The sequence below is a fragment of the Xyrauchen texanus genome, chromosome 23 (genome assembly GCF_025860055.1).
Source record: "Xyrauchen texanus isolate HMW12.3.18 chromosome 23, RBS_HiC_50CHRs, whole genome shotgun sequence".
Lineage (NCBI taxonomy): Eukaryota > Metazoa > Chordata > Actinopteri > Cypriniformes > Catostomidae > Xyrauchen > Xyrauchen texanus.
Genome location: NC_068298.1, coordinates 34,661,847 through 34,669,503, shown reverse-complemented (window position 1 = coordinate 34,669,503; position 7,657 = coordinate 34,661,847).

Below are 7,657 nucleotides of genomic sequence, written 5' to 3'. Positions count from 1 at the left end.
CATTAGGGGGTGGCGCTGGTGTAGGAGTCCATTTAAATAGGTGTTGCCATGGAAAGCCAAAGTTAAGAAGCTCAAAGCACATATCTGTCAGTTTTGACAAATTTTGCATGTTCCTCTGTGAATTTGAGATGTGTGTGAGACAGACGCCAATGCTGTTTCCGTGACCTTTGCGTAATATGGCTGTTCAGTACTCTGGCTGTCGTTCAACCCTGGGTGGGCAGAACACAAGAGATCAGAGTTAGTTACATATTCACTGGAAGTCAAATGAGATGCCTTGACACCTCCAGTTCAATTGGCACTAAAGTTTTGGAGGCTAAAGTTTTTCTGTCTTCTCCAAGTACTATAAATCAAGACAAGGAAAATAGATTGGCATAGAATTTGAGCATTGTTGATGCATGCTAAAATATGTCAGTTTGAATTTTGAAATCTAAAGCAGATTTAAAGTAGTGATAAGAATCTTTACTTTCACCATGTTATTATTACAAAATAAAATCTGGGAGTGTGATCAGTTCAGTCTTATGTCCACCTGAAGGGGATTATTTTTTAATTTGTGAGGATTTCTAGGGAACACACACACACACACACACACACACACACACACACACACACACACGTTGGTCTACCTTTCATTATGAGGACTTTCCATAGACATAATGATTTTTTTACTGTACAAACTATAGATTATATCCCCTAAACCTAAAAAACACAAAAAACTTTCTGCATTTTTAAGCTATTTAAATTATGGGGACACTAGAAATGTCATCATAAACCACATTTATAGCATAATACCCTTGTAATTACCAGTTTGTAACCTAAAATATTGTCCTCGTAAACCACATAAATATGTCCCCCCCCACACATACCTACACTGATATGTATCCACTGATGCATAAAAATGAAGATGTAAGTGGTATTACATGGCATATTACATGCTTTAAAATGCTATTACAATAAAGGTAATTGTTATTATATGGTTATTATACTAAATAAAAAATTAAATATTGATTTGAGGCTGTGTGTTAATTTCTAAGGGAACACATGCTGATATGTATACCCTGGTACATACAACTGAAATGTTATTACATGACCTATTACATGTTATTTATATGTTATTACAAATAGAATGTAAACGTTATTACATGGCTACTTACAAAATAAATAAATGGACATGTAATAATGATGAGGATGTGTGTTTGATTCTGAGGGAACACATATACTGATATGTATATCTTGATGCGTAATTTTTTTCAATGTAAATGTTATTACATGGCTTATTACATGTTATTACTATCAAATGTAAATGTTATTATATAGCTACTTACAAAATAAATAAATAGACATGAGATTTTGATTTAAGGTTGCGTGTTCAATTCACAGGGAACACACATACTGGTGTGTACACCTTGATGCATTAAAATGTAAATGTCGTTACATAGCTTATAACATGTTATTACATATATAATGTAATGGTTATTACATGATACTTATTAATTAAATAAATGGAAGTTATATATAGACACACTGGTATGTATACATTGATGCATAAAATATTTTCATGTGTTTACATTGTTTATTACATGTTCTTAACTGTTAATACAATACAATATAAACTATATTACACAGCAACTTACAAAATAAATAAATGAGCATGAAATATTGATTTTGAGTTTAAATTAACGATCGACTTATATGGCTTTTTTTAATGGCCGATGCCAATATATCACACAATTTAATATAGTAAATAACAAATATTAAATTGCTAAAATGCTAAAATAATAATAAACTCTTATTTAGCATTATATTTACTCAATTTCACAAAAAAACTAAAAAATATGAAGATATTTTTTAAATATTGGGAAGAAGGACATAACAGTACACACAGTTGTCCAGCAACCATGGATGGCATGTCCACGCATTTACTCCAAAAATATTGAATCAAACCAATTGTACATACAGGGATAGTGAATAAGACATTTACTTATAGCACAAGTGAAACGCTTTCACCTTGGGCTGCATACAAATCATAGGCAGCTGACTTGCTACCTTGCTGCCTAATCAGTTAATGGCTTAACTGACAGCTGTTCTGAATGAATAGAACTCTTAAGGAAACTGATCTTGGAACAATTTGAAAAGCACCTTATTTTCATCGTACCTCTGTATACAGCTTCCGGAGGCAGCATTTTCCTGGTTTTGGATGCAGCCTTGAAGTTGCACTCATGTGCTCGTGTTTTGCAGTCGACTGATATATTTTAGAGAAAAATTACCCAGGTCTTTAAAGAATTGTCCCAAGCTTGTTTCACAAACAAAATGAACAAAACAAAGAATGAGCTAAATAAAAGGAAAGTTTATGTGGCTGTGTTAGCATCTAATAAAGAGACAAAGGCCCCGGGGAGAGGCTGAGCCCTGCCAAATGTACCACAGCGGCCTATCCACCCCGCCTCTTGTTGTCCTTTGTTCTGATGGAATGTCTGGCATGCTCTACATTATGGCTGCGGAGTGGAGGAGAGATGAGCGGGAGAGACGCAGCCGCTCAGCCCTGGAGACGCACAGCCAAGCTTACTGCTGGATGCATATGGGGCCTTTCAGAAGCAACCAACCACCTGCCAGCCTCTGAGTGCCAGGCTACCAAACCTTGAGAATATGGCAGAGAGCTAATCCATGGCTCTTCATTAGCAGGAATGCTTTTGTATTCAAATAACATTGTCAAAGAGAGAGAAAGACATTTGTAAGACCTGAGAATTTATAAGCGTGTTGAGAGAAATTTGGGATTTTTACAGGCAATGTGATTCAAGAGAGTCAATTCTCTTACACTGTGTGAAAGAGGTGTCAACCTGGTCTCATGACAAGTTGTAATAATAGCATGAGATGGTAAAACTGGAGTGGAGAAATGATCAAACTAACAAATGATGTCATTATGATTTTCCTGAGTTTAACCCCAGACCTAAACCTAACCATGATTTTAATAGGAAAATCACTGTTGTGAACCACGGAAGAATGAGAAACATCTGTGTTTGGAACAAGACAAAGAAGCTTATTGCAGGTTTTAACAAACATCAATCATTTGTATTGCACAAATAAATATGGAATTAGTTACTGAATAAAAAAAATAAAAAAATGATGGCCAGGTTGTTTATTGGTTGGTCTCTGTGGGAATAAATGCCATACCTTTTCGTTCGAGCCAAGTTGTACGATTTCTTTCAATTTCGTATGAATAATTAGAGTTGTCATGAGAAGAATGAAAGGTGTTGGAAGGTGTATTTAGTTTGGTTTCAAGGTGAATTTTGTCTTTTCTGCACCAAACGTGGGACCAAGCGTAATTGCAAATAAAATGACTGTTTTCAAACAGGTTTCGTGAACTCTCCTCTCCTTGTTTGCAATTGGTCAGACGGAGCAATGTTTTGACTGTGCTACATAGCCAAAGTGTTTTTCAGGAACATCAACCTACGAATGACTTAATTGTGTATCCACATTACTGTAGGCTAGGATCGTAGGAAGTATTCAACATTGAAAATAAATTACACATTTCACCGTTAATGAATCTCAGGGATGACTCAATTGTTTCTCCTGCTGAGGATATGAGATCAGTGCTTAAATGACTTATAACAGCCTGTTTTAATGAACAGATCATATTAGAACTGCTTGTACTGTACACACTAATATAAGTCTGTGCTCCTTTCTTCTGAGTGGTTGCAAAATAAACAGCCCCTGTGAATTAAAAATTGAAAACATCAAACTTTTATTGCTCTTTTATTACCCAGATTTCTTTCTATTAGAATGTTTTAATTTGTAACTGTGATGATTCATGGTGTTTAGGGCAAGTAATTGGACTAAATGAAACTGTATCAGAAGTTATTACTGTCTAATTTTGTTCCTGTGATTCTGAAACAGCACAAGCATTTTGCATGAGCACAGCATTTGGGGTAAGTTCAGCATGACAGGACAGGTTAGTTGATATAGTGGAATCAGTTTGCTAAATCTGTTTCTTTGGGGACAGCCTCAATTAAACCTTTTAACACACACGCATGCACACACGCACGCACGCACACACACACACACACACGCGCGCGCATGTCCAACTTGGGGCAATTTAGCAACCTCTGCTGGCTGAACTCTAAAACTGATGAGTGTGAATGTGTATGCAGGTGTGTTTTTGTCTTTGTTGTATTGTCTGTGTGTTTGCAAATGTGTGTTCAATTGCAGTCTCTGTGTAAGGTACAAAACAAGCCAACTGGAAAGAGAACAAGTACATCTTTCATTAATAATGAAGAGTGAAGCCCTAATCTCGAATTCATATAATTCTCATTTTAAATGCAGTGGTTTAACATGTCACAATGATGCCAAATACTTTTTAGATCTTTGTCACACTTTTAGATACTATTGAAAGTTGAATATTTTTCATTTGCTGATTACATTCGATTTATAAGCACAGAAATAGAATGTCCCATATAGTTTGTGTTTAACTCTAAATACTGTATTTTCTTCCTCTCAATTTTGTTCATTTTGAAATGCTTAAACAAACATTGACTGGGCACAGTTTCACATTTGAAACCTTGCCCATGGCCTTGCTGAAGCCAAAGTCAAATTGTGGATATTTCCTCATCCTTCCCATTATAAAACCATATTCAGATCATTCAGTAATTACACATTAAGAGGGAAGTAGATGAACTTTCGATAGAAGAACACAATTTTCCAATTCTGGTATTATGACTCAAAAGCTCATTTGAGTTGGATTAGATCTCTTCTATGACTGTAGCCTATATGGTGTAATGTTAATGACTAAAGTCACTCCATTGGTTTCAAAACACAATATCTTCCACTCTGAGCTAAGGGAGAGAATGAGTGCTCAGGGTCTGTGAGAGGTTTATTAAAGGTGAAGTGCATTTTAAATACGTCTCTTTGTCATTTTGAATTGGGCCACTTGAGTTTGAGTGTGTTAATGGAGTAATCTATAAAGACAGCATGTCACTGAAGTCATCACAGTGTAGCAAATCTGCAAGCCATAAATTGAACTAATACGAGCCATTACAATGGCCATATTAATACTGTTAATTAATACTACAAGCACTACTAACAAAAGCATCTCATCAAGTCATGTCAGTTCACTGTAACACTGGGAATGTGTTTAAATGGAATGACTGTGGTATCATTACATGTTGTTGTGAATGCTGTTTGATTTGTTCACTTGGCAACACTTTTGAATCACATCCCAAAATAGACAGAACCGGATGTCGCTATACTGTAATCTCACACACTGTAAAAAGTTAAACTGTGCATTTGTCTTAAAAGAGCTATTTATACATTATCTGACCCTTAAAATTACTTAAGCTGTTAATTTTTTTAATAATGATTTTTTGATGAAAGATAACACTTCATGTGAATATTACCTTTGTTTGGGTTTTCAAAACGGTCATTAATGGCTAATAAGTAAAATGCATTATAAATAAATACATAAAAAGTGATATGTGGTACAAAAAAAACATGAATAAAAAGGGAGACTATCACGCAATACTTGCCAAATAGTGAGCATTTTAACTTGCATGTTATAAATGCTTTATAAATACACTTCACCAAAATTCACCAAAACTATAAAATTCCCAAATTCAGAATGATTTATGTCAATTGACTAGTGAGATTAAAAGGAGGGATTATGTAATTTTGCCTCAGTTCTCTTTGTGTTTATATTCATTACTGTAATGTTTTGACTTTCTTGTCCTGGTAAGAAAGCCTGATGACAATTAAACCATACTGAACTTTATGTACATAAAGTAGGTTCCAAATTTTGTCAACTCCTGAATAAATGCTTTACATTAAGGCACATTAATTAATCACTTTTATAAATGCATAACAGTGATTTATAATGTATTTGTAAAGGAGTTATTAATTATTAATGAACCATTTATAAACCATTAACAAAGTGAACATTAATTTAAAGTGTTACCATTAAACCTATAATTTAGAAACTTAAAATACTGATAGTAGAGCTGTCAAAGGGTTCAAATGATTGATCACAATTAATCTCATATTCTATTTCTTTTGATGCTGAACACTAACACATTTAGTTCCTTTTTAAGAAAATCTGGTAACACTATACAATAAAGTTCAGTTTGTTAACATTAGTTAATGCATTAGGTATCATGAGCAAACCATTAACTATTAAAGCATTAATTAAACTTTATTAATGTCAGTTAATATAAATGCAATTATTCATTGTTAGTGCATAGTGCATTAACTAATGTTAACAAGAACAACTTTTGATTTCAAATTAAATTAGAATTATTTGAACTGAACTTAGATTAACAAATGCTTACAAAGTATTGTTCATTGTTAGTTTATGTTAACTAATGTTAACAAATGGAACCTTATTGTAAATCTAATATAGTATGGGTTAAAAGTAACACATTTCAGGTTCAGAGTCAGTGCTTCTTTCTCCTTGCTGATGGTACTGTGGAGGTACGCTGATGTGGCCTAATTTAGTCAGTTTGATTCAGTCAAATGAAATAATATTGAAATAAACCAGTTCAATTAGATGTTCCCACTTAAAGCTCAAGTTTATATTCATATTATTCTTTCTGTAAATACACTTACTTTGATTCAGTTATGGTGTTTTATTTATTTATAATTTACTAATTTATTAGTTATTTATTTGTTGTAAGAAATTGTGTAAAAGGTAAATCCCTATTTTGAGTGTGAGAAGGGTTAACTGAGCCCTATTTCCTGCACTGCTCATTGTCAGTCTGTCATTAAACATGATGAACTTCCTGAGTAAGGGGGTCTTTTTCTATAAGCTTTTGACATTTTTCCATGAGTCTATGCCAAAAATCATATTCGTACTGAGAGACAAGGTTCTCTCTGAAATCCCTAATGCCTGTTTAAGGGAATAAAGACAGTGAGCGAGAGAGAGAGAGAGTGAGAGAGAGAAAGAGAACATGTTTTTGTCATTTGCATGAACCCAGGAAACACCGTGTTGTCCAGGGTTTGGATATAACTCATTGCAGATTTGCAGTGAGGCGAGGCTGGACTCTCTTTGGCCAAATTTGCTTCAGAACGATGTGAATTCTCCCAACATTCCTCACCCAGGACCTCAGCACAATTCAGGACTCCTGGAATACATGGACACACCTGCGCACAGTTGTACACCTGCAATCGCACTTGGACGAAAAGAATGTGTGGAGGAAAAAAGAATGTATGGGAACCTGTTGTGATTTGTGTTTATTCCCTTTGAGACTGTGGTCATCTTAGCACTTTTTCTTTACTAAGGCCAGAGAAAATAATGGGTTGTTCACTCAAAACTGAATGTATGGCAATTTACGAGTTCGCTGGTACATATAGTCCTGAAGGGCATTATGGTAAACATTTTTAGCGCGCTGTCCATAGCGGAGGGGCTCAAGCTCTAGCTTTAATTTTTTTCTTCTTGTAAATAATGTAACTTTATACATAGAAACAGTATGTGAACATTATGCGCTACATTCAATCTTTAATATAATTTTTTTCATAATGAAGTTCATTAATGTTCTTAATAATGAAGTTCATTAAATGTAAGTTACATTTCCAAGTTGTGTTCATTTCATTAACAAAAACTATAACTTTTTTTTGAGATGAGACGATGACGAGATGGCACCAACGTCATTTAACACTAACTGAGACTATTTCCAAATGC